This window comes from Rana temporaria, chromosome 7 (assembly GCF_905171775.1).
Source record: "Rana temporaria chromosome 7, aRanTem1.1, whole genome shotgun sequence".
In the NCBI taxonomy this organism is placed as follows: Eukaryota; Metazoa; Chordata; class Amphibia; order Anura; family Ranidae; genus Rana; species Rana temporaria.
The window spans coordinates 5,021,692-5,049,456 of NC_053495.1; the positions used below are offsets into that span (position 1 = coordinate 5,021,692).

A 27,765-nucleotide genomic window follows, 5' to 3' on the forward strand; every position below is an offset into this window, starting at 1 on the left:
CCTCTCTGTCGCTCTCTGTCTCTCGCTCTCCTCTCTGTCGCTCTCTGTCTCTCGCTCTCCTCTCTGTCGCTCTCTGTCTCTCGCTCTCCTCTCTGTCGCTCTCTGTCGCTCGCTCTCCTCTCTGTCGCTCTCTGTCGCTCGCTCTCCTCTCTGTCTCTCGCTCTCTGTCTCTCGCTCTCCTCTCTGTCGCTCGCTCTCCTCTCTGTCTCTCGCTCTCTGTCTCTCGCTCTCTGTCTCTCGCTCTCTGTCTCTCGCTCTCCTCTCTGTCGCTCTCTGTCTCGCTCTCCTCTCTGTCTCGCTCTCTGTCTCTCGCTCTCCTCTCTGTCTCTCGCTCTCCTCTCTGTCTCTCGCTCTCCTCTCTGTCTCTCGCTCTCCTCTCTGTCTCGCTCTCCTCTCTGTCTCGCTCTCCTCTCTGTCTCGCTCTCCTCTCTGTCTCGCTCTCCTCTCTGTCTCGCTCTCCTCTCTGTCTCGCTCTCCTCTCTGTCTCGCTCTCCTCTCTGTCTCGCTCTCCTCTCTGTCTCGCTCTGTCTCGCTCTCCTCTCTGTCGCCTCTGTCTCCTCTCCTGTCTGTCGCCTCTGTCTCCTCTCCTGTCTGTCGCCTCTGTCTCCTCTCCTGTCTGTCGCCTCTCTGTCTCCTCTCCTGTCTGTCGCCTCTCTGTCTCCTCTCCTGTCTGTCGCCTCTCTGTCTCCTCTCCTGTCTGTCGCCTCTCTGTCTCCTCTCCTGTCTGTCGCCTCTCTGTCTCCTCTCCTGTCTGTCGCCTCTGTCTCCTCTCCTGTCTGTCGCCTCTGTCTCCTCTCCTGTCTGTCGCCCTCCCCTCTGTTGGAGTTGGTGATGTATCTGCCTGCCTCCCTACGCCAGAGGAAGCCTAGCCATTCATTATTCATAAAATACAAGACTTCCTGTGATTGGTCGGGTTGGAGATCATGATGTAGCCACATGCCTCCCCACCTCAATCAGGGAAAGCCTTGTATCCATTCATAAAATACAAGGCTTTCTGTGAATGGCTGGTCAACTCTGGACCCGGGAAGTACCCCCCCCCCCCCCCCCCGCTCCTTACAGTTTTTATACAGCGCTCCCTGCAGACGTCTCCCGTGGTAAAGAAAAACCCCCAAAAAATAGTTCCCGTTTGGCCCGAAAAAAACTAGAAGTGGCAGAAAACACGGCGTTCCGCTTTAAAGAAGCCGCTTTTATAAAGATGTGAATGTGACTTTCATCCAACATTCACTGGCGGTGAATCAATCTCTCGGCCGACACCTGGGAGATTCACCGCCAGTGAATGGCAGACCGCCTGCTGTACCCCAAAGTTATGAAATGTTCTATGGAGTGTGGAAGGATTAGACAACCGGTCAGGTTTTTATTTGCTGTCTGTGTCCCTCACCCGGGGGGGGCGAGAGTCTGGCCCCCGCTTCGTGGTCCCTCACCCGGGGGGGGGGGCGAGAGTCTGGCCCCCGCTCCGTGTCCCTTACGATGAGTCCACCCCTGATGGACCCCTCCCCCCGATGGGTCCACAAAGGAGCCGTGTCACTCGTAGGACAGCCCATTGAAATACACGGGGGGGGGGGGGCTGCCCTGAATGTGATGTGTAGAAAACACAGGCAGGGATTTTCCTGACTTTGTAAGAGATTTCAAATCCCTTCCTGTTGTATTCTCCAGGACAGGAAGTGAAGGCAAATCTCCCCCCCCCCCCCCCCCGGGACACAGATTGTAAAGACAAGCCTTATCTGGATATCTAAACCATCGCCCGCTCCGACCAAAATGTTTCGTCTTTTCAAATCTATGTGAATCCGAACAAATGAACTTGGTCTGTTTTGAATTTCTCATTGAATGATTATTTTGTTAAAATCTGTTTAATACGGGCAAAAAAAAAACTTGATCCTGCCAGAGAGCTAATTTCCTGTGCTGGTTATTGGCCATCTCTGTGGACTACAGAACACCCCCCCCCCCCAATGTTATGGATGGAGGTGTCTTGTACACCTGTCTGAGAGTGACAGTGCTGCTCCCCTTAGAGCCGCTACAATATAACATTTATGGGGGAGATTTACTAAAAATCTGGTGCAGTTGTGCTTGGAAGCCAATCAGCTTCCAGGTTTTATTGTCAAAGCTTCATTGAAACACGCTGAAGATGGAAGCTGATTGGCTGCCATGCACAGCTGCTCCAGATTCTGAGGGCTCCAGTTTTACTAAATCTCCCGCTCCGGGTTTTTTTTCTCTATATCCTCTTCAAAGTGTAAGTTCACCTCTTTTACAAAAAAATATGAAGGTGAACTAACACCCCACCCAATCCCCACTCCCGCGTCTCACCACCACCCCCGCCCCCAATCCCCACTCCTGCCCCCACGTGTCACCTCCACCCCCAATCAATCCCCACTCCCGCCCCCCAAGTCTCACCACCACACCCAATCCCCACTCCTGCCCTCCGCGTCTCACCCCACTCCCGCGTCTCACCCCCACTCAATCCCCACTCCTGCCCCCCGCTTCTCACCACCACCCCCACCTAATCCCTGCCCCCCGTGTCTCACCTCCACCCCCAATCAATCCCCACTTCCGCCCCCAAGTCTCATCACCACCCCCACTCCCGCCCTCCGTGTCTCACCACCACCCCCACCTAATCCCTGCCCCCCGTGTCTCACCTCCACCCCCACTCAATCCCAGCTCCCGCCTTCTGTGTCTCGCCACCAGCCCCACCCACTCTCCGCCCCCCGTGTGTCTCACCACCACCCAATCTCAGCCTCCCGTGTCTCACCACCACCCCCACTACTGCCCCCCGCGTCTCACCACCACCCCCACCTAATCCCTGCCCCCCGTGTCACCTCCACCCCCAATCAATCCCCACTCCTGCCCCCAAGTCTCGCCACCACCCCCACCCAATCCCCACTAATGCCTCCTGTGTCTCACCACCACTCCCGTCCTTCGCGTATCACCATCACCCCCACCTAATCCCTGCCCCCTGTGTCTCACCTCCACTCAATCCCTGCTCCCGTGTGTCACCACCACCCCCCACTTAATCCCTGCTCCCACCCCCCCCATGTCTCACCACCACCCCCACCCAATCCCCGCTCCTGCCCCCCCCCCCCCCCCGGTCCCGCTGTACTTATCCCACGTGGGTGTGGTCAGCAGTCACCAACCATACAACTGGTGCAGCAGTTTTGGGGATTGGATCTTCCCCCACCGTCTTTCCTCAGGACTTCCAGGATGGATCAGAGTGATTTCTGACTGCTCAGGTTCTGGCTTCTGGCCACTTTTCATCGCTCTGATCTGTCCTGGAGGACAGGGAAGGTGGAGCTGAGCTTTCAAATCCCCCGGAGGATAAGTGCAGTGAGGTGAACTTACACTTTAATTCTCCAACTTGCCTCCATTGGGTGATGGTCTAGACCAGTGATGGGGAACCTCGGCACCCCGGACGTTTTGGAAACTACATTTCCCATGATGCTCAGGCACTCTGCAGTGTCGATGAGCATCATGGGAAACGTAGTTCCAGAACATCCGGGGTGCCGAGGTTTACTGGTTTAGGCCCGGCAAACTGGGGGCCCTCCAGCTGTTGTGAAACTACAAGTCCCATTAGGACTGCCTGTGGGAGGAGTCATGATTGTAACTGTCAGCCTTGCAATGCCTCATGGGACTTGTAGTTTCACAACAGCTGGAGGGGCGCCACTTTGGCACCTGTAGGTGATGCAATTCATTGGTAAAATGTTATGCCAAAAAATGTGTTGGTGAATCTCTGTACAGAATTTATATTTCCATCTGTGAGAATCTGGTGAAACGCGTTCTGGGAGGATCACAAGAGGAATTCTGGGTAAAAAATCAAATGCTGGTCAATGTAAAATTTCTGCCTAAACCAAACTAGTCTTTAAATTGTCCCCTCCCCCCTCCCTCCTAACACCTGTACTAACTAACCTGTGTAAGTAAGAAAGACATATATGAAATGAAGACACACACAGTTTTTGTTTTATTCAGCTGTATTTACTCAACTTATAACATCCAAAAAGATACGCCAACATGTCAGAACAAAATTATTAAAATAACTGAATTGCTGAGTTGGAAAAAGGACCCCCCCCCTCTTGTGTCAGTATTGTGTTGAGCCCCCTTTCCAGCCTTTAGTCTGTTGGGATTTTTCTTTGCTAACTTCGTTCACACAACACATCTGGTGTTCTCATTGGTGGACATTCCCCGCCATCTTCTCCTCCAACCACTGTGTTCTCATTGGTGGACATTCCCCGCCATCTTCTCCTCCAACCACTGTGTGCTCATTGGTGGCCAAATCCCGCCTTCTCCTCCAACCACTGTGTGCTCATTGGTGGACATTCCCCGCCTTCTTCTCCAACCACTGTGTGCTCATTGGTGGCCATTCTCCGCCTTCTCCTCCAACCACTGTGTGCTCATTGGTGGCCAAATCCCGCCTTCTCCAACCACTGTGTGCTCATTGGTGGCCAAATCCCGCCTTCTCCAACCACTGTGTGCTCATTGGTGGCCATTCCCCGTCTTCTCCAACCACTGTGTGCTCATTGGTGGACATTCCCTGCCTTCTCCTCCAACCACTGTGTGCTCATTGGTGGCCATTTCCCGCCTTCTCCTCCAACCACTGTGTGCTCATTGGTGGACATTCCCCATCTTCACCTCCAACCACTGTGTGCTCATTGGTGGCCATTTCCCGCCTTCTCCTCCAACCACTGTGTGCTCATTGGTGGACATTCCCCGCCTTCTCCTCCAACCACTGTGTGCTCATTGGTGGCCATTTCCCGCCTTCTCCTCCAACCACTGTGTGCTCATTGGTGGACATTCCCCGCCTTCTCCTCCAACTACTGTGTGCTCATTGGTGGCCATTCCCCGCCTTCTTCTCCAACCACTGTGTGCTCATTGGTGGCCATTTCCCGCCTTCTCCTCCAACCACTGTGTGCTCATTGGTGGACATTCCCCGCCTTCTCCTCCAACCACTGTGTGCTCATTGGTGGCCATTCCCCGCCTTCTCCTCCAACCACTGTGTGCTCATTGGTGGCCATTCCCTGCCTTCTCCAACCGCTGTGTGCTTATTGGTGGCCATTCCCCGCCTTCTCCTCCAACCACTGTGTGCTCATTGGTGGACATTCCCCGCCTTCTCCTCCAACCACTGTGTGCTCATTGGTGGACATTCCCCGCCTTCTCCTCCAACCACTGTGTGCTCATTGGTGGCCATTCCCCGTCTTCTCCTCCAACCGCTGTGTGCTCATTGGTGGACATTCCCCGCCGCCTTCTCCAACCGCTGTGTTCTCATTGGTTGACATTCCCCGCCGCCTTCTCCAACCTCTGTGTTCTCATTGGTGGGCATTCCCCGTCTTCTCCTCCAACCACTGTGTTCTCATTGTTGTGTGCTTTGGGTCATTGTCATGTTGGAAGGTTGACCACTTTCTGCCACCAGAGGGCAGCAGATTTTCCCTTAGGAGTTTGACGGTATTTTGCCCCATCCTTGTTTCCTTCTATCCTGACAAGTGCTCCAGTCCATGCTGCAGAGAAACACCCCCAGGCCAGGATATTACCCCCTCCAGGCCAGGATATTACCACCCCCCATACCAGGATATTACTACCCTCCATGCCAGGATATTACCCCCTCAATGCCAGGATATTACCCCCCCCATACCAGGATATTACCCCCTCCAGGCCAGGATATTACCCCCTCAATGCCAGGATATTACCCCCCCCATACCAGGATATTACCCCCTCCAGGCCAGGATATTACCCCCTCTATGCCAGGATATTACCCCCCCCATACCTGGATATTACCACCCTCCATGCCAGGATATTACCCCCTCCATGCCAGGATATTGCCCCCCCATACCAGGATATTACCCCCTCAATGCCAGGATATTACCACCCCCCATACCAGGATATTACCACCCCCTATACCAGGATATTGCCCCCTTAATACCCGAATATTACCCCCACCCTAACAGGATATTACCACCCTCCATGCCAGGATATTACCACCCCCATGCCAGGATATTGCCCCCACCATGCCAGGATATTACCACCCCCATACCAGGATATTATCCCCACCATAACAGGATCTTACCACCCTCCATAACAGAATATTACACCCCCCATACCAGGAATTTTACCTCCCCTCATAACAGGATGTTACCTTCCCGATAACAGGATATTACCCCCCCCCCCCATAACAGGCTATTACCCCCTCCATGCTTTGCTGTAGGGATGGTGTTTTTTGGATGGATTTCCTCCAGACATATTGTTTGGTGTTGAGGCAAAATCACTACATTTTATTCTCCTCTGAGCAGAACACCGTTTTCCATGTGGCCCTCGAACCTTCGCGGTGCGTTTTGGCGAAGCTCGGTGGTGCACCGGGAGCCACATTTGTGGAGACTTGGTGTCACGTGCACGCAATGAGCGCTCTTTATCAGAGTTTCTGTAGACCTTTCGGTCGCCTCTCTGACCAGCTTCCTCCTGACGCTCTCATCCAGTTCGGAGCGACGTCCTGATCCGGGGGGAGGGGGGGGGTCTGTGTTCTACCAAATACCTTCTTTATTATAGATGTCACTGTGCTTCTAGGCCTTGATAAAGCCTTTGTATCCATATCCTGACTTTTATCCCGGAGATCCCGGTGACGGCGCCTTGCCACCCATAGATTGTTTGCTTCAGTTGCACTAACCACAGACCGAAATGCTCCAGGAAAGCTCCTTTCATGCTGAGCTAATCAAAATGACCACAACTGATCGCAGTTTAAAGTCAAATGGCTTTGTGTGCGCCACATTGAAAAGGTGATTAGCTACACCTGATTGCGTTCACAAGTCATTTTAAAAAGGGGGGGGATCCTTTTTCCAACTCAGCGATTCTTTTTAAATTTTTTTCTGACCTGTTAGCGTTCTATCTTTTACTTGGATGTTAGAAATTGCTAGTAAATACAGCTGGATACAACGAAAAATGTGTCTGTCTTTATTTCAAAAAGCTTTATGATTCTGTACGCCATCTACTGAGCATGCTCCAGTTTCAGTTCCCTTCTAAGCTTTTCATTTGCTCCTTTTTTTCTTATCTGTGCAGCCCACGTGACTAGAGAGTAATACATGGAGTAAACACAGTGATAAATGACCCCCCCCCTCCATGTTTCCTATTCCTAAACATGATGGGGTAGGATATAAGATGTTGATTGGTGGAGGCTTCACCTCCCTGTTAGTCACAGCACAACATACACACCATAGACACAGGATGGAGGGGGCGTGGCACAGCCTGTGATTGTCAGAACCTCCCCCAGATCACCTCCCTGTTAGTCCCAGCACATAGACACAGGCTGGAGGGGGGCGTGGCACAGCCTGTGATTGGCAGAACCTCCTCCAGATCACCTCCCTGTTAGTCCCAGCACAGAGACACAGGCTGGAGGGGGGCGTGGCACAGCCTGTGATTGGCAGAACCTCCCCCAGATATCTTGCTATTGTCGGACAACTTTAACTCCGCCTACCATGTAAAAAAATAAAAATAAACATTTGCTTTTTGGAATATAGATTTTTATAAAGCTTTAAAATAAAAAGTTGTTGCTATTTATTTATTTAAATTATCTATTCTAAAAAGCTCCTCCCCCTTTTTTTTTTGTCATGTGACCAGCATAGCACCAATCAGCGCTGTGTAGACAGATTCATATAATCAGCAGAGGACTAGAAGCCCCTCCCCCCCAATAGGAATTTCAGTTTTGGTGAGATACTCCCCCCCCCCAAGGGTTTAGGGATGCAGACCTTGCAACTTTCCATTATTAAAACACAGAGTGCACCAGGTGATTATAATGAACCCGACCCTCTCATTCAGAATCGGCCTGCACAGGACAAGTCGGATTTTAGGCATCCCCTGCGATAGGAATTTTTTCGTTTTGGTTGAGATTCCCCCCCCCTCCCCCCAAGGGTTTAGAGATGCAGACCTTGCAACTTTCCTCATTAACACACAAAGTGCACCAGGTGATTATAATAAGCCCGACCCTCTGATTCAGAATCGGGCCGCACAGGACATGGTGGAACAAACAGCTCTTTCTTCAGAGGAACCAAATTTTGGGGATCTGCTAAAAAATATTTTATATTCCTTGTGTTTTATTATCAAGAAAAGTGGAGTTACTCTTTTTAATCGTCAGGAATGCAGCTCCAAACTTGCAAATGGATATTTTCCCCCGAAGTCTGCGCTAAGATACAAGTCAGATTTTAGGCATCCCCTGCAATAGGAATTTTTCCGTTTTGGTGAGATTCCCCTCCCCCCAAGGGTTTAGGGATGCAGACCTTGCAACTTTCCTCATTAAAACACAAAGTGCACCAGGTGATTATAATGAACCCGACCCTCTCATTCAGAATCGGGCCGCACAGGACATGGTGAAACAAACAGGAACCAAATTTTCCGGGATCTGCTACAATTTTTGTTCTATTCCTTGTGTTTTATTATCAAAAGTGGAGTTACTCTTTAATCGTCGTCAGGAATGCAGCTCCAAACTTCCAAATGGAGATTTTCCCCAGAAGTCTGCGCTAAGATACAAGTCAGATTTTAGGCATCCCCTGCAATAGGAATTTTTCAGTTTTGGTTGAGATTCTCCCCCCCCCCCCCCCAAGGGTTTAGGGATGCAGACCTTGCAACTTTCCTCATTAAAACCGAGTGCACCAGGTGATTATAATGAACCCGACCCTCTCATTCGGAATCGGGCCGCACAGGACACGGTGAAACAAACAGGAACCACATTTTCGGGATCTGCTTCAAATTTTGTTCTATTCCTTGTGTTTTATTATCAAGAAAAGTGGAGTTACTCTCTTTAATCAGCAGGAATGCAGCTCAAAACTTGCAAATGGAGATTTTCCCGGGAGTCTGCGCTAAGATACAATTCAAATTTTAGGCATCCCCTGCGATAGGAATTTTTCAGTTTTCTTGTACAAAGAGTTTTATTGAAAAAGCACATCAACAGAAAAAAAAGAATACAAAAGAAAAAGCAGTGGTGGACACACTATGAGCTATCATATAAAGAACTGGAGGCATCAGAAAAGTTAGTCCGTAGACCTGAGATTGATCCAGCCCCTAGGAATCCAGAAGACCGGCGGAATTTTTCAGTTTTGGTGAGATTCCCCCCCCCCCCCCAAGGGTTTAGGGATGCAGACCCTGCAACTTTCCTTTATTAACACACAAAGTGCACCAGGTGATTATAATGAACCCGACCCTCTCATTCAGAATCGGGCCGCACAGGACACGGTGAAACAAAACAGGAACCACATTTTCCGGGATCTGCTACAAATTTTTGTTCTATTCCTTTGTGTAAAACTAGTGGCGCCGCCGTGGCTACCAGATCCGCGGACGCGTGTATGAAATCTGGGATCCCTCGCAGCCAATCATAATGTAGATTTCAAGTAAAGACCAAAGAAGCTGATGGTACAAATCTCAAGCTGTTCCGTACAGCGGCAAGAGAAAAAGTATGTGAACCCCTTGGAATGAATCTGATCCTCCATCCAAGTCACGTGATCTGCTCGTGCTGATAACACCCCAAACAATTATAATCTCTCGTGTCTCTTTATTATTGAACACGCCCATTAAACATTCACAATGCCAGAGGGGGGGGATAAAGTAAGTGAACCCTTGGAGTTTATGGTGGTACCGCCTTTGGCAGCAATGACTTCAAGCAAGCGCTTTGGGTGGCTCTGGATCAGACCTGCACAGGAGGACATGTTTTTACCTTTTCCTTCTGCTCAGACACATTTGTAGGAATGTCTAGTGTGAGAGGCTCTCTGGAGGTCATTCCAACAGCATCTCTATGGGATTAAGGTCTGGCCCACTCCAAAAGGCGCATTCTTCTTTTCCTGAAGCCGGCCTGTGGTGGATTTTTCTTTGATGGTTCGGGGTCATTGTCTTGCTGCTTCAGCCGGAGGACAGCCACCCTGTGATATATTTTGGTAAACTTGGGAATTCATTTTCCACTCAATATCAAGTAGACCAGGCCCCCGAGGAACCCAAATCACGATGCTGCCGCCACCATACTTCACGGTTGGGATGACGTTTGATGTTGGTAAGCTGTGACCTTTTTTTTTGCACCATACATAGTGTTGAGCATTTTCCCCCCAAAAAATTTAAACTTTTATTTAACCACTTAAGGACCGCCTCCTGCACATTTACGTTGGCATAATGGCACGGCTGGGCACAAGCTGTGCTATTGTCCAGGCGCGCGACCCGGTCCGAAGCTCCAGGACGCGCGGACCCGATCGCCGCTGGAGTCCCGTGATCGGTCCCCGGAGCTGAAGAACGTGGAGAGCTGTGTGTAAACACACCTTCCCCGTTCTTCACTGTGGCGGAGGCATCGATCGCGTGTTCCCTTTTTATAGGGATACACAATCAATGACGTCACACCTACAGCCACACCCCCCTACAGTTAGAAACAGACATGAGGTCATACATAACCCCTTCAGCGTCCCCTGTGGTTAACTCCCAAACTGCGATTGTCATTTTCACAGTAATCAGTGCATTTTAAATGCATTTTTCGCTGTGAAAATGACAATGGTCCCTAAAAATGTGTCAAAATTGTCCGAAGTGTCCGCCATAATGTCGCAGTCACGAAAAAAATCACTGATCGCCGCCATTAGTAGTAAAAAAAAAAAAATAATAAAAATGCAATAAAACTATCCCCTATTTTGTAAACGCTATAACTTTTGCGAAAACCAACCGATAAACGCTTATTGCGATTTTTTTTTTTTTACCAAAAATAGGTAGAAGAATACGTATCGGCCTAAACTGAGGACTTTTTTTTATTTTTTATATATTTTTGGAGGATATTTATTATAGCAAAAAGGAAAAAATATAGAATTTTTTTCCAAAATTGTCGCTTTATTTTTGTTTATAGCGCAAAAAATAAAAACCGTAGAGGAGATCGAATACCACCAATATTTATTTGTGGGGGAAAAAGCTAGTGCATAGCATACTAGCTCATGATGTATTACTTATCTGAGATCGAAGCCCCCGCAGCGGTGCTCGTTCTCCTCCTCCTCCTCCATCGCCGCCATCTCTCCCCAAGTGTCTTCCCCGTATCGCGGCTCCGGCGCTGTGACTGGCCAGAGCCGCGTTGACGTCGCTCCCGCGCAATGCGTGTGGGAGCGCTGCCACTAACGGCATGATCGCCGTTAGTAACGGAACGCTCGGCGCATGTGCCGTAGACATCAGTGCATGTCTTTTGCAAATATCTCCTAAACCAGGGATCCTCAAACTACGGCCCTCCAGCTGTTGTGGAACCGCACGTCCCATGAGGCCACACCCCCTCCAAACTCATTTCATTAATTGGACTCCAGGTGTGCAAACGACTGACTCCAATTAGCCTCCATTGAAGTAATTAGTCTTCCTCCAGCACTATGAATGTTTAATGGGCGTGTTCAATAATTACATATTAGAATTACTTGTATGTTGGCTTAAAGGGTAACCAGGGCCGTCTTTACCGCAGGGCAAATGGGGCAGGTGCCCTGGGCCCTGTCACTGTTGGGGGCCCAAAGCAACCCCCTTTGAAAAAAAAAAAAAAATTTTTTTTTTTTTTTTTTTAGGGGTCCGGAGGCCCCCAGGGGCCCGAAGGACCCCAGGGCCCCAGATGGCAACCCCCCCTTTTTTTTATTTATTTTTAAATAATAAAAAAAAATTATATATTTTTATTAAAGGGACAATTTTTTAATATATTTTTTTTTATTTTTTATTAAAGGGCCAATTTTTTTTATTTATATATATATAATTATAATTATAATATTTATATATATATAAAAATGTTTATTATTATTATTATTATAGGACCCAGAGGTCCACAGGGCCCCGGATGGCAACCCCCCTTTTTTTTATAAAAAACATTTTTTTTATATATTTTATTTCTTTTTTTTCTTTATATATATATATATATATATATTATATATATATATATATATATATTTATATATATTTTATTAAAGGGCTCAGAGGTCCCCATGTGGCAAACACCCTTTATCTTTTTTATAAATGTTTATTTTTTTATTTTTGTTTATATTTTTTTTTATTTAAGGGCCCAGAGGTCCCCAGGGCCCTGGATGGCAACCCCCCCTTTTTTTTATAAATGTTTCTTTATATATATTTTTTATTAAAGGGCCCAGAGGTCCCGGATGGCAACCCCCTTTTTTTTGTAATTTATTTTTATTAAAAAAAAATATTAAAGGGCCCAGAGGTCCCCGGGGCCCCAGATGGCAACCCCCTTTTTAAAATATATTTTATATATATATTTTTTATTTCTTTTTTTCTTTTTATTAAAGGGCCCAGAGGTCCCCAGGGCCCCGGATGGCTACACCCCTTTTTTATATATATTTTTCTTTATTTCTTTATTTCTTTCTTTTTTTGTAAAGGGCCCCCCGCTTCTAAATTTGCGGCAGCCCCCCCCCCCTGCTTCTCAATTTCAGGCGGCAGCACCCCCCATCCCGGTTCTCTGCTCCAGGAAGCTCCTGAAGCTGTGTAAGTGGCCCCATAATTCCTGATGGCGGCCCTGCCTCCCGTTAAGCCCCTGTGCTGCCCACAAATCAGGCTGAAAATCATCAGCGGCGCGCAGCCAGTGACAGTACTGCTTCCCTTCCCAGTGTTTTAAAATGTACAGCACCCCTGGCTTCCCTTTCTGCCTTTCAGCACCCCTTCTCCCTTCCTGCCACTAGGTGCTGCTTGCATATAAAAGTGAATTAGAATGTGATTTTATAACATCCCCAGTTTGCTCTTCCCGAGGCTGACTTCTTCATGTCCTGCTCCTCAAGGTATGTCACTGTTTGCTAATCTATATTGTAAATAGAAGTTTTCTGTAGAGTGTGCCCAAAGTCTTTATAATATTTGATGATTCACTGCAGGTCTGGTCAGTGTTTTAAAAAGTTCCTCTATTTTACACATGGTATGGCATGGGAGTCACAGCACCGTCTGTCCATTCTGCTTTAGCACCATGGGACCCCATGCCATGCCATGTGTAAAATAGAGGAACTCTTTAAATCACAGACCAGACCTGCAGTCCAGGCTGAGTAAAGCCTCAGAGTACATGACATTACTGTCTTGATGGGCTTATTTTGGGCCTGGCTGGTTCACATGTATGTGTTTTGGCGGCCCACATTTGCGCAGGCACAGCAGCCCATTCATTTGAATGGGCCGCCATGCCTGCGTTTCCTGCAAATAAAAGCGCATGCCTCATGTAATAGGCTGCGCACACGGCACGCCTATGCCCATCAAGCACTGAAATACAGCACTGTCTGTCCATTCTGCTGTCTGCTGTGACTTATCTGCAGTTCCCGTACTGTCAAACTTGCTGCATTTTTAGATGTTTAGGTCACGCTTTTAAAAACACAGTGCGTTTGTGTGTGCAAGAACTGCAGGTAAGTAGCATGGTGCAAAAGCAGAATGGATTTCAAGGCAACTGTATTTTTAAAATGCTGAATGCACCTTTTTTCTGCAGGAAACAAAGGCATGGCAGCCCTGCTGTACCTGCACAAATGAGGACCGCCAAAACATACATGTGAACCAGCCAGGCCCAAAATAAGCTGGAGGGGGGCCCAAAAAAAATGTTTGCCCAGGGCCCAAACCATATTAAAGACGGCCCTGAGGGTAACGCTACTTTTGCAGGAAAAAAATAGCAATCTATATCTATATATCTCATATACAATTGCTACACAAGTCATATTGTAATTGAATTTCATTAACCACTTAAGCCCCGGACCAAAATGCAGCTAAAGGACCCCGGCCAGTTTTTGCGATTCAGCACTGCATCGCTTTAACTGACAATTACGCGGTCGTGCGACGTGGCTCCCAAACAAAATTGACGTCCTTTTTTCCTCCACAAATAGAGCTTTCTTTTGGTGGTATTTGATCACCTCTGCGGTTTTTATTTTTTGCGCTATAAACAACAAAAATAGAGCGACAATTTTGAAAAAAATGCAATATTTTTTTCCTTTTTGCTATAATAAATATCCCCCAAAAATATATTTTTTTTTTCCTCAGTTTAGGCCGATACGTATTCTTCTCGCCCGCTGGGAGAACACAAAAGCTTCACGGGAGAGATTCCCTCAGCAAATTCTGAATGTGTTGATGGAGGGAATCAAGCGATTTCCTTTATTGCAACCCGTGGTTGCAGGAAAGAAAGTCGCATCATCTTTGGCCTGCCTTAGGCTTCAGCGGGGGAACTTGCTCTGTCCGCTGTGAACCCGCTGTGCCAGTTTGTTGTGGAAGCGTCCCGGGGACAGCTGGGAGATTTGCATGCCAGAAGTGGCGAGGAGCGGAGCGGAGGGGAGATTTGCATATGACGGGGGAAGAATTTCTCTCCTCATCTTAAGTGCGACTCCCAAGACAATCCGCAAATCACATTCGCCCCGGAGAGCTGCAGAAATGTAACCCCTTCAATACCGGGGGGGGGCACCGTCACCCCCTTCCTGCCCAGGACAATGTCCAGCTTTCAGCACTGTCGCACTTTGAATGACAATTGCGCGGTCGCGCTACACTGCACCCAAATGTCATTTGTATCATTGTTGTGAGACAGACAGAGATTTCTTTTAGTGGGATTTATTTTATCACCTCGGGGGGGTTTTATTTGTTTTGCTAAATAAACTAAAAAAAGACTGAAAAGGTAGAAAAAAAAAAGTTTTTTCTTGGTTTCTGTAATAAAATTTTGCAAATAAGTATCTTTTCTTCTTCATTGATGTGCGTGGATGAGGTGGCACTGATGAGGCTGCACTGAGGCGCACAGATGAGGCTGCACTGAGGTGCACAGATGAGGCTGCACTGAGGAGCACCTATGAGGCTGCACTGAGAAGCACAGATGAGGTTGCACTGAGGAGCACCGAGAAGGCTGCACTGAGATGCATTGATGAGGCAGCACTGAGGAGCACGGATGAGGCTGCACTGAGGAGCACCGATGAGGCTGCACTGAGGAGCAGAGATGGTGGTTACACTGAGAAGCACCGATGAGGCTGCACTGAGAAGCACAGATGAGGTTTCACTGAGGGGCACCGAGAAGGATGCACTGATGAGGCAGCACCGATGAAGCTGCACCGAGGGACACAGATGAGGCTGCACTGAGGAGCACCGATGGTTACACTGAGGAGCACCAATGAGGCGGCACTGAGGAGCACCAATGAGGCAGCACTGAGGAGCACAAATGAGGCTGCACTGAGGAGCACAGATGAGGCTGCACTGAGGAGCACAGATGAGGCTGCACTGAGGGACACTGATGAAGCTGCATTGAGGAGCACTGATGAGGCTCCACTGAGGGGCACTGATGAAGCTGCATTGAGGAGCACCGATGAGGCCGCACTGAAGAGCACCGAGAAGGCTGCACTGAGATGCACCAAGGAACACCAATGAGGCGGCACCAAGGGGCAACGATGAGGCTGCACTGATTCGACACAGCTGATCACATGGTAAAGGGCTGGTGTGATTGGCCTTTTACCCCGATCTGTGATCCGCTGTGTCCAAGGGACATGTTTCCTCCCCCTTGACCAGTGCCCCCAATAGCAAGCCACTTTCTATGGGGGCACTGGTGCATGCTCGCTCCAAAGCCCTGTTCTATGCGTCCATAAGACACATAGAGCCGCAGCTCGGGCCCCCACCCCCACTCTCTCCTCATTGGACCACACTGGCTCCACCAATGAAGAGGGAGTCCTGGGACAGCTGAGGCACTCGTGCACATCGCTGGATTGAGAGGGGGCTCAGGTGAGTATTAGGGGGGCGGTGGGGCAAACCGCACACAGAAGGTGCATAGAATACATGAAGGTAAAAAATATAAACTTCGGCCCGTACAACCACTTCAAAAGTAGAATTTATTTTTCTGAGGTTGGATAGTGATGAGGGAGTTCGAACCGTTTTTTTACTGATGTCCATTGGGGAAGACTATGCCATGCTTCCTGTATGGGAGACACAACAGGAAGTGGGAGGAGACGCTCTCTGATGGGAGGGGCTATCCTGACATTTCACAGCTGTGCAGTCCTGCACAGGTGAGAAAGGGGGGGAGATTGACAGAAAGGGGGAGGGGAGCAGGGCCGATCCGCCCTATAGGCTCACTATGCAATCCGCTTAGGGCCCACCAAAGCTGCGGAGGGCCCCCCCAAATTACTAGAGGCCCCCGCCTGGCGAGAACTCACCAAGCTTCTCAACTCGCTGCATGGGAGAAGAGGTAAGAAGTCGACACCCCCCCGCTTCTCACTTTAATGTAAGATGTCATTTCCAACAGCAGAAACCCCCGCCCCCACCGCTTCTCAACTTTAATGTGACATGTCATTTTGCTTAGGGCCCCAGGGAGGTCAGGATCAGCACTGGAGGGGAGAGAAGAAGGGGAGAGAAAAGAGAGGGGGGAGGGAGAGAGAGAGAAAAGGGAGAGAGAAGAGAGGGTAAAGAGGGAGGGGGAGAGAGAGATGAGGGAGGGGAAAGAGATGAGGGAGAGGAGAGGGAGGGGAGAGAGGAGAGGGAGGGAGAGGAGAGGGAGGGAGAGGAGAGAGAAGGAAGAGGAGAGAGAAGAAAGAGAGAGGGGGAAGAGAAGGAAGAGAGAGAGGGGAGAGAGAATGAAGAGAGAGGGGAGAGAAGGAAGAGAGAGGGGAGAGAAGGAAGAGAGAGAGAGGGGAGAGAAGCAAGAGAGAGAGGAGGAGAGAAGGAAGAGAGGAGGAGAGAAGGAAGAGAGAGAGAGAGAGGGGAGAGAAGGAAGAGAGAGGGGAGAGAAGGAAGAGAGAGAGAGAGAGGGGAGAGAAGGAAGAGAGAGAGAGAGGGGAGAGAGAAGGAAGAGAGAGGGGGAGAGAAGGAAGAGAGAGGGGGAGAGAAGGAAGAGAGAGGGGGAGAGAAGGAAGAGAAGGAAGAGAGAGAGAGAGGGGAGAGAAGGAAGAGAGAGAGAGAGAGGGGAGAGAAGGAAGAGAGAGAGAGAGGGGAGAGAGAGGAGAGAGAAGGAAGAGAGAGAGAGAGGGGAGAGAGAGGAGAGAGAAGGAAGAGAGAGGGGAGAGAAGGAAGAGAGAGGGGGAGAGAAGGAAGAGAGAGAGAGAGGGGAGAGAAGGAAGAGAGAGAGAGAGGGGAGAGAAGGAAGAGAGAGAGAGAGAGGGGAGAGAAGGAAGAGAGAGAGAGAGAGAGGAGAGAGAAGGAAGAGAGAGAGAGAGGGGAGAGAGAGGAGAGAGAAGGAAGAGAGAGAGAGAGGGGAGAGAGAGGAGAGAGAAGGAAGAGAGAGGGGGAGAGAAGGAAGAGAGAGGGGGAGAGAAGGAAGAGAGAGGGGAGAGAAGGAGGAGAGAGAAGGAAGAGAGAGGGGGAGAGAAGGAAGAGAGAGGGGGGAGAGAAGGAAGAGAGAGAGGGGAGAGAAGGAAGAGAGAGAGAGAGGGGAGAGAAGGAAGAGAGAGAGAGAGGGGAGAGAAGGAAGAGAGAGAGAGAGGGGAGAGAAGGAAGAGAGAGAGAGAGGGGAGAGAAGGAAGAGAGAGAGAGAGGGGAGAGAAGGAAGAGAGAGGGGGGAGAGAAGGAAGAGAGAGAGAGAGAGAGGGGAGAGAAGGAAGAGAGAGAGAGAGAGAGGGGAGAGAAGGAAGAGAGAGAGAGAGGGGAGAGAAGGAAGAGAGAGAGGAGAGAGAAGGAAGAGAGAGAGGAGAGAGAAGGAAGAGAGAGGGGGAGAGAAGGAAGAGAGAGAGAGGGGAGAGAAGGAGGAGAGAGAAGGAAGAGAGAGAGGGGAGAGAAGGAAGAGAGAGAGAGGGGAGAGAAGGAAGAGAGAGAGAGGAGAGAAGGAAGAGAGAGAGAGGGGAGAGAAGGAAGAGAGAGAGGGGAGAGAAGGAAGAGAGAGAGGAGAGAGAAGGAAGAGAGAGGGGGAGAGAAGGAAGAGAGAGAGAGGGGAGAGAAGGAGGAGAGAGAAGGAAGAGAGAGGGGGAGAGAAGGAAGAGAGAGAGAGGGGAGAGAAGGAAGAGAGAGAGAGGGGAGAGAAGGAAGAGAGAGAGGGGAGAGGAGAGAAGGAAGAGAGAGGGGAGAGAAGGAAGAGAGAGAGGAGAGAAGGAAGAGAGAGAGGAGAGAGAAGGAAGAGAGAGGGGGAGAGAAGGAAGAGAGAGAGAAGGAGGAGAGAGAATGAAGAGAGAAGGAAGAGAGAGGGGAGAGAAGGTTTAAGGCGACCTCTTCTTTGATGCTGAGAATATTCACCAGTCAATTCACTTTAGTCCTAAACAAAACCAGCGATCCTGTTCAGTGAGAGTAACACACGATCGATATCACTTTTCACCGCGGCCCCAAATCATTTCCATTCTCTGCTGCTTTGCATGAAACACAGACACACGTTACACCCGTCTGCCGCGCCCGCTAATGCCAAAATTCTAATTAGGACTCCATCTTTTCCTGAATGTAACCATTTTAGAACGACATTTCTTGAATCTTTAGAGCCCCTCGAGGATATTTGAGGCCCCATTCACGCTTCACGAACATGCGACAAAACCCGCGTCACAATGGCAGCGCCATTCCTCGTTAGTGGCACCCAAAACAAAGATTAGCAGACATGCATTTTTTTCATTGCGTGACAAACATGCTACAAATGTGGCGAAACGCGTTGAACAACGTGCTATGCTCCACGCCCCAAAAAGGTGCGTGATCTTCTTTGGTGCGTTCAAGTGAATAGTCTCACCTATGCGCAGAAATGTGCAGCCCCCGCTACACAGTGTGAAAGGGGCGGCGTCGGCTATTTTGAGCTTTACCGCCAATTTCAGTTTTACGCTAGTGGACGAGAAAGGGTTAAAAACTACCTCAAGCGCCTCTGCAGAGGCGCTTTGCCGGCGGTATAGCCACGGTGCCCCCATTGATTTCAATGGACAGGAGCGGTATACACACCGCTCCTTTTTTTTTACTGTCCTGCTAGCGCACCGCCCCAGTGTGGAAGCCCTCGGACACAGCTGTGGCCGATTCAGGTCGGTTTGCAGGAGCCATTTTTAGCGCAATAGCGCCTGAAAACCGACCCAAATGTGAGAGGGGTCTTAGGGGAAGCCATTTTTTCTATGGAGCTATGCACATTTGTTCTGTGTAGACCAACAAGTTGTTGGAATGGGGTAAAGCATTTTCTCTTCTGGTTAAATGTTCTTCAAATATAGTGGGAGTGGCCATCTTGCTACACCCCACACTCCTCCACTGTAAGGATACACTGAGAAAGGGGAGTGGCCATCTTGCTACACCCCACACTCCTCCACTGTCAGGATACACTGAGAAAGGAGCGGCCATCTTGCTACACCCCACACTCCTCCACTGTAAGGATACAGAGAAAGGGGAGCGGCCATCTTGCTACACCCCACACTCCTCTACTGTAAGGATACACTGAGAAAGGGGAGCGGCCATCTTGCTACACCCCACACTCCTCTACTGTAAGGATACACTGAGAAAGGGGAGCGGCCATCTTGCTACACCCCACACTCCTCCACTGTAAGGATACACTGAGAAAGGGGAGCGGCCATGTTGCTACACCCCACTGTAAGGATACACTGAGAAAGGGGAGCGGCCATCTTGCTACACCCCACACTCCTCCACTGTAAGGATACACTGAGAAAGGGGAGCGGCCATGTTGCTACACCCCACTGTAAGGATACACTGAGAAAGGGGAGCGGCCATCTTGCTACACCCCACACTCCTCCACTGTAAGGATACACTGAGAAGGGGGGAAGCTGACATCTTGCTGCACTCCACATTAAGGATACATTGAGAAGGGTGAGCGGCCATCTTGCTGCACCCCACACTCCTCCACCGTAAGGATACACTGAGAAAGGGGAGCGGCCATCTTGCTACACCCCACACTCCTCCACTGTAAGGATACACTGAGAAAGGGGAGCGGCCATCTTGCTACACCCCACAATCCTCCACTGTAAGGATACACTGAGAAAGGGGAGCGGCCATCTTGCTGCACCCCACACTCCTCCACCGTAAGGATACACTGAGAAAGGGGAGCGGCCATCTTGCTACACCCCACACTCCTCCACTGTAAGGATACACTGAGAAGGGCGGAAGCGGACATCTTGCTGCACTCCACTGTAAGGATACAATGAGAATGGGGGAAGCGGACATCTTGCTGCACTCCACAGTAAGGATACATTGAGAAGGGTGAGCGGCCATCTTGCTCCACCCCACACTCCTCCACTGTAAGGATACACTGAGAAAGGGGAGCGGCCATCTTGCTACACCCCACACTCCTCCACTGTAAGGATACACTGAGAAAGGGGAGCGGCCATCTTGCTACACCCCACACTCCTCCACTGTAAGGATACACTGAGAAAGGGGAGCGGCCATCTTGCTCCACCCCACACTCCTCCACTGTAAGGATACACTGAGAAAGGGGAGCGGCCATCTTGCTGCACCCCACACTCCTCCACTGTAAGGATACACTGAGAAAGAGGAGCGGCCATCTTGCTACACCCCACACTCCTCCACTGTAAGGATACACTGAGAAAGGGGAGCGGCCATCTTGCTACACCCCACACTCCTCCACTGTAAGCATACACTGAGAAAGGGGAGTGGCCATCTTGCTCCACCCCACACTCCTCCACTGTAAGCATACACTGGGAAAGGGGAGTGGCCATCTTGCTACACCCCACACTCCTCCACAGTAAGGATACACTGAGAAAGGGGAGCGGCCATCTTGCTACACCCCACACTCCTCACAGTAAGGATACACTGAGAAAGGGGGAAGCGGACATCTTGCTGCACCCCACACTCCTCCACTGTAAGGATACACTGAGAAAGAGGAGTGGCCATCTTGCTACACCCCACCACTGTAAGGATACACTGAGAAAGAGGAGCGGCCATCTTGCTACACCCGACACTCCTCTACTGTAAGGATACACTGAGAAGGGGAGCAGCCATCTTGCTACACCCCACACTCCTTCACTGTAAGGATACACTCACTGGAGTTTTTAATTTTACACTTTTTTTTTTTTTTAACAGTAAACTATGCAGAGGTGATCAAATACCACCAAAAGAAAGCTCTATTTGTCACGGGGAAAAAAAAAGGACGTCAATTTTTATTTGGGTAATGCGTTGCACGACCGCGCAATTGTCAGTTAAAGTAATGCAGTGCCGTATAGCAAAAAAATGGACTGGTCATGAAGTGGTTAAATTCTATTTCCTGTTCGTTTTTTTCAGGCCGTTATATATTATCCGGTACGATATCTTTATCACACTTTGCCGCCTCCGCTGGGATATCTTTATGTTGCAATTCACGATAAACATCATCTTTTCACTCTCATCCTTCCCACAACGGAGACTTCATCTCTCCTCCCCCGCTCAGACGTTGCCGACGCGCATTCAGTTTCCTCAATTTTTTTATTTATTTTTTTAATAATGACTTGCGAATGTTTTTATTGTTTCCTTTATAGAAAGAATTATCATAGAGCAGTCCTGTTTCTCTCACCTATATCATATAACAGTCAGTTCTTTCAGAAGTTTTTATTAAAATTCTTATTTTAATTTGATTTATTAATTATAAATGAATTTCAATGCCCCGTGTTCTTTTTAAACACCCCCCCCCCCTTTTTATCTATGGATACGCCGCGTAATTTCAAAGTTCCCACGTCGTATCTCTGTTTTGTATCCACAAAACAATATACGACGGAATCTGGGCTCGATCCTACTGACGTACGTCTTAGTACGCCGTCGGATTGTAGGTGCATAGTTACGCTGGCCGCTAGGTGGCGTTTTTCCGTCGAATTCCGCGTCGAGTATGCAAATTAGCTAGATACGGCGATCCACGAACGTACGTCCGGCGCATTTTTTTTACGTCGTTTGCGTTCGGCTTTTTCCGGCGTATAGTTACCCCTGCTATATGAGGCGTATCCTATGTTAAGTATGGCCGTCGGTCCCGCGTTGAATTTTGAAAATGTTACGTCGTTTGCGTATAGGGATTTGCATAGAATGACGTCACCGTCGTAAGCATCGGCTTGTTCCGGTTTAATTTCGAGCATGCGCATTGGGATACACCCACGGACGGCGCATGCGCCGTTAAAAAAAAACTTCATTTACGTCGGGTCACGACGTATTAACATAAAACACGCCCCCATCACATAGATTTTAATTGCGCGCCCTTACGACGGGATAATTACGCTACGCCGCCGTAACTTTAGAGGCAAATGCTTTGTGAATACATATCATGCCTGCTGGAACGCTGCTCTCATTTCCGGAGTTACGGGTGGCATTCGGACTTCCGTCACGAATGTTGTTCAGATATCTGCAACTGAGACACGCGGCCCAGGCACAGTTCTCCAGGACAACTTTGGTAGAACCACATAGGATAGAGAGATTCCTTATCTCCCGGGGGATTGACAGGGTAGTCTCCTCCACATACCTCCGACTCACGTGTGAAGACCCAGGAGGGGAGTCCCCCCTTCTCAGAGTTTGGAGGGTGGACATCCCGGATCTCTCGGAGGATGACTGGGAGACTGCGCTGACACATTATATTCCAACAGTCATATCCGCTAGAGATAGATTCATCCAGCTAAAATTTTTACATAGGGCCTACTACACCCCCCAGCGGCTTGCCCGGATATTCCGCACCCAATCGGACCAGTGTCCGAAATGCCAGGGAGGGACGGGAACGTTTTACCATGTGGTGTGGGATTGCCCGGTCATCCGGGGCTACTGGGAGGAGGTGGTGGCCAAAATTGCTGCCGCCACTGGCCTCCGAGTGCCACTGGACCCTAGGGTTCTTCTCCTGGGTATCACGGAAGGGGTCACACAATCTACACACGCTGGTCTACAACTGTTCTACCTTAGCTTCTACGCCAGGAAGGCACTTTTGCGCCAGTGGAGACTGACGGCCCCCCCTACGGTGGCTCAATGGCTTGCACTGGTGGACTCCGTGTTACCTCTCTTCAAGCTGACATATATGGGGCGGAAATGCCCCCAGAAATTTGACAAGGTCTGGGGGTCGTGGGTGGCGGCTGGGACAACCTCTGTGCGGTAACGTGGCTGACGACATCCTTAGACCTGTGACGCCCTACACGACCGAATGCATGGCCTTATTGCTGTGCCTAGCCCTACGCACTACCCCCTACATGCTGACAGTGCCCTGCCCTTCGACGGAGACCCCGGGCCACGAACCGCTAAGTGCCATTGATCCACGATGAAATACTACCACGAGCTGTCTCCTCTGTACCACCATAGGGACTTGCACCTCGCCCCCCCCCCCCGCCTCGGGGGGACAATGCTTATTACTCTGAACTACACATGAGCAATTTTCACTTTCTCCAGCCTCCCGACCTAGACCCGGCTGGGTCTCATTCCAGTGTCATGCTCTATACCTACATTAGTAATCAAACTGTAATGTACTTCCTGAAATACTGAACCTTGCTGTACCACAGTTCTGTTAAGCTGTTAATCTGAAACTCTGCATTGTCCTGTTTCAAATGCTTCCTTTTGTATCAATAAAAACATTTCTGTTAAAAAAAAAAAAAAAAAAGTTGCGGCGGCGTAGCGTTACTAGGATACGCTACGCCTGCATAAAAATACGATCCGCTACGACTCAGGGATATCCAATTAGCGGACCTCCAGCTGTTGCAGAACTACAATTCCCAGGAGGCATAGCAAGGCTCTAACAGCCACAAGCATGACACCCAGAGGCAGAGGCATGATGGGAATTGTAGTTTTGCAACATCTGGAGGTCCGCTAATGGATCTGGCCCTTTATTTTTGTGTATATGTACACTTTTGAAGTTACCAATTTTTTATAATTTAAAGTTTTCTTTCACTTTTTTTTTTCACGGTTTGACATTTAATTAATCAAGTAGTGGTTGCGCACTTGTTTCTTTTTGTATCACATGTTTTTTTACAAAGCCGTGTCATCTGCTGGTGTTGGTCTTCTGTGTTTTATCAGGTCCAAAGTCAGCAGAGCCCTCAAACAGAGAATCCATGCTTCCCTCTGCTGACCGGCTTTATGGAGATGCCGATTTCATTTTCCAGCAGGTCTTGGCTCCTCCCACACTGCCAAACCTTATCAATACCTGGTCACATGATCATCGGATCACTGTGCTTGATTGGCCAGCCAACTCGCCTGCCCCAAATCCCATAGAGAATCTGTGGGGTATTATCAAGAGAAAGATGAGACACCAAGCGAGATGAAGGCCGCTATCAAAGTAACCTGGGCTTCCATAACACCTCAGCAGTGCCTCCACGCCACGCCGCATTGATGCCGTAATTCATGCAAAAGGAGCCCCGACCAAGTATTGAGTGCATACTATACTGTACATCAGTGGTGTCCAAACTGCAGACCGGGGGACGAATGTGGCCCTTTATTTGGCCCTTGAAGCCTATCCCTCCCATTGATATGAGACACTATTCTGCCAACAGTAGTACACCATTTCTCCCACTGACACCAAATGTGGCAATGTTTATTTCCATTGATGCCAGGAAAATTTCCACTTCTGCTGGCCACAGGCCGCAGCCATTTTCTTCCCCGGCTTCCGTGTAGGGCCTCCTGCGGGAGTGGGCGTTCCTATCCAGCAGGTGATTGACGTGATGACAAAAACGACCCCCCCCCCATCGCAAAAGAAGCCGAACATCGGTGCGCAGGTGCCGACTCGCCGCTCGGCTTCTTTCGGCAACTCGTGACACTCCTTATGCGACAGGGAGAGGTCGTTTTTGTCATCACGTCAATCACCTGCTGGATAGGAACGCCCACTCCCGCGGGAGTCCCGACCCGGATAACGGGGGAAGAAAATAGCTGTACGAGGCATGTACAGCGCAAAAAAAAAAAAAAACGGCATACTGTGAATGTAGAGAGTGAGCTGGATGTAATGTTAGAAAATCGTTTTTAGGGTGAACCCCCGCTTTAAACACAGTACATTTAGGACATACATTTTATACCCCCCCCCCCCCGTCCCCCCCCGTCCCATTACCACCCCCCTGGTGTACAGATTGAAGCAACAGAGACACACCGACATTTTCAGTTTATTTCTTAAATAAATACACTTTACAGGACAGAAACGTTTTTTTTTTTTTCCGATTTGTGATTCACCGAGAACAAAAAAAAAAAAAAAAATGTAAAACAAGATTTTGAAATTTTCTAAGACCATCTTTTTTTATTTTAGCAGAGGGGCTGAAGAAAAAAAAAAGAAAAAACAACACAAAAAACAACATGAAGACACGAGAAATAGAGCGCAAGATGGAGATGGTCCGGCTCCCCCTCCCCCACCAGACAACAGCGCTCTCTCCACCTATAGAACAAAAAACACCAAAAATCCAAAGTTCTAGGGGGGATAAGAGGACCTGTCCCGGCGCTCACTGACCTGTACAGAACTCTTTGTGCACTCCCGCAATGGCGGACGGGTCTTTATCTTTCGTGTGGTGGGGGGGGGGCTGAAAAGTCGATCTGAACTGATGAAATGAAGGGCGCGTGTACAGAACGCCAAGCCATTTTTTTTTAGGGTTGGATTGAGTAGGGAAAGGTTGAAAACGTATCGATTTATTTGTTGCCGTGCGCAGAAATCTCACTCCACTTCCTGTCCTGGAGATGAACAGGAAGTGAGGCAAAATTCCCCTCCCCCCAATGGGGTAACGGGAACTCCACTCTTACCCGTCTCGGGGGATACTAAAGTAGCAAAATCTGAACTTTGCATATGATGTAGCTTTGTGGTGGCAGTAGCTTTTTTTTTTTTCCTGTAAGAGCTTTATTACCTTTTGATCTTGGCAGTAAGTCTTTTTTTTTTTTTTTTAAGGAAGTTGAAAAAGTGCAATTTGACCTTTTTTACACTGCGCCACCCACCGTGGTGCCAGTTCTGCTTCTCGTGCGAGTTGCCAATTTACCGTTCCACATTACATTTAAATGCTGCACTGAGTTTGGCGCCCCCTGGTGTGTTCCCATGGTCCTGCAGGTATATCCATCTATCATTTCTATCCTGATCTGAGGGTCCCCCGTTGCGAGACTGTCCGCCAGATTTTAAAATAAATGCGAGTTGCCTTTTGATGACAATAAATGTGTCAATATACTACACTCAGATTGCGCCCTGTTATCTGCTCGCCTACAGATAATACTTCAGTCTCTTCAGGAGGAGCTGCAGCCAATCTGGTGCATTGAGCTCAAGTTACCCTGAACATTGGACTTTACGAACCTTGTGCTGCTCTGCGTAGACCAGGGATCCTCAAACTACGGCCCTCCAGCTGTTGCGGAACTACACGTCCCATGAAGCATTGTAACACATTGACATTCACAGACATGATGGGAATTGTAGTTCCTGAACAACTGGAGGGACGTAGTTTGAAGACCACTGGCCTAGACACATGGGTCTTCAAACTACGGCCCTCCAGTTGTTCAGGAACTACAATTCCCATCATGCCCTAGTCATGTCTGTGAATGTCAGAGGTTTACAATGCCTCATGGGATGTGTAGTTCCGCAACAGCTGGAGGGCCATTTGAGGATGCCTGGCCTAGAGACACAACACTTCTTGCACCCCATTGCTACAGTACGGGGGGGGGGGGGATGCCTGTCATCCGTGGATAAAATTAGCATGTCTCCACATGGTGGTGCTGTGGGGTACATCAACAATATTCTGCGCCACGTCCTAAATAAAATGCCCTTTGTCACCTGAGGACAGGAGAAGTGTTTACTGGCAGGATCACCAGATAAAAAGGAAGGAAGGCAAAGACTGAAAATGCAAAACGAAAGCAGCCACCACATCTATATGACATTTATTATTTCTGGGTTCAGAAATGCTTTGAGATCTCTTCCTGGACAGGGTCATGCTGGGGGGGGGGGGAGAACCTACAACGCCCAGATCCCCAAGGGGGGTGGACTGACGGCGGCTCCCCCAAGGGGGGTAGACGGGGAAGAAAAAAAAAAAAGGGCAGATTGTCCATAAAACAAAGACCCGACGAGGGATCCAACCCTTCTAATCTCCAGCCAAACCTAAAAAAAAAAATTATTTGGCTATACTTACACTTTCAAAAACGCCAGGGAGAGCACCGACAGCACCAAGCTGGCCGTATTTCCAAATACATGGGTCGGGACGGCGCCCTAGGCAGTATGTGATATGCATATTAAGAGAGAGACCGGTTCTCTTTTTAAAGTCCAACTGCCGCTTTACTTTCACTTCTGATTTTGGCCAAGCTGGCCCAAAAGGAACAATTTCCAATACTAGATGTAGCATCAGCTTGAGAGCATGGGGTGTCCAAGCCGCAGCCCCCCTCCAGCTGTTGCGGAACTACAAGTCCCATCAAGCTTCTGCCTTTGGGAGTCTGCAGCGCAACAATAAGCCTTGCAATGCCTCATGGGTCCTGTAGTTCCACAAACTGGAGGCCCCCAGGTTGAGCTAGAACATGGGGAAGGCAACCTGAGGCCCCTCCAGCCGTTTGTGGAACTACATTTCCCATGAGGCAATAGCAAGGCTGGCAGTTACAATCACTCCCAGAGGCATGATGGGACTTGTAGTTCTGCAAGAGCTGGAGGGCCCCCCCAGGTTTGCCTATCCCTGAGCGAGAGTATACAGCACTGTATTCCGGCAACAATACAGGGAGACCCGCCTGCTGCCGGGAACGGCTCAGCCATTCACAAGAAGTCTTGTATTCTATCCAGTGCTGGGACAAGTTCATCCACAGCCCAGGGCAAACGTGGCAAACTGCACCCCCAGAGGTTTTTGCATTATGTGACCGCAAAAATCCACCCCGCCACGCTCCCCCATAAAAAAAAAATATATCTACTTACCCCCTGAGACATATTACCCCTCCCGGTACAAATCCACCCCACATGCTGAAACCCCCCCCATTTACCCCTCCTAGAACAAGTATCTATCCCCATTGCCCCCCACTCCCCCCTCCAAGCACACCCACCCAGTCATCTCTACTAGCACAAATGTAGCC

General features: G+C 49.3%; 1 long non-coding RNA gene across 1 annotated transcript; it reads left to right on the forward strand.

The window, feature by feature from the left end:
* Positions 1-7,671: 7,671 nt before the first annotated feature.
* LOC120944962 lies at positions 7,672-25,900 on the forward strand. Its single transcript, XR_005750528.1, has 2 exons — positions 7,672-10,000; positions 25,001-25,900. It is a non-coding gene; the product is annotated as an uncharacterized LOC120944962 (long non-coding RNA).
* Positions 25,901-27,765: the final 1,865 nt, after the last annotated feature.